Below are 583 nucleotides of genomic sequence, written 5' to 3' on the forward strand. Positions count from 1 at the left end.
CCTCGGGTTTCGGTTCAAGATCTGCTTTTTGAGGACATCACATAGTGTCTGATGCCCTTTAAGACTTTTGTACATCCCTGTTTCAAGCAATGTCTTCAACCTAGCATTCTCATCAGCAATAGCAGTGGTATCCTCAGCAGAGGGGTTAGTTACCACATCAATAGTTGAAGATATTGCAACAGCAGTAGCAGTAGAACATTTAGCAACAGAAATAGCATTATCACGCTCAATGCATTTAAGACATGGTGGTTCAAATCCTTCCTGAGCGGGACTGATCTGTTTGGCGCGAAGTGACTCGTTTTCCGTTTGAAGATCTTCATGAACCGCTCTCAATTTCTCAAGATCTTGCTTCCTTTGAAGATAATCATAGGAAAGATTTTCATGAGTTGTTGAGAGAGTTTCATGACGACTTTCAAGTTCCTGATACTTAACGTGAAGATTTTTATGTCTTCAATTAAGGATTCAGATCGAGTCATTTCAGCACCCAACAGATCATCGCTTCTGTCTAACAGTTTTTGAATATGTTCCATAGCTTTCTGTTGTTCAGTTGCAATTTTAGCAAGTGTTCTGTAGCTGGGTTTTG

This window comes from Triticum urartu, chromosome 2, assembly GCF_003073215.2.
Source record: "Triticum urartu cultivar G1812 chromosome 2, Tu2.1, whole genome shotgun sequence".
In the NCBI taxonomy this organism is placed as follows: Eukaryota; Viridiplantae; Streptophyta; class Magnoliopsida; order Poales; family Poaceae; genus Triticum; species Triticum urartu.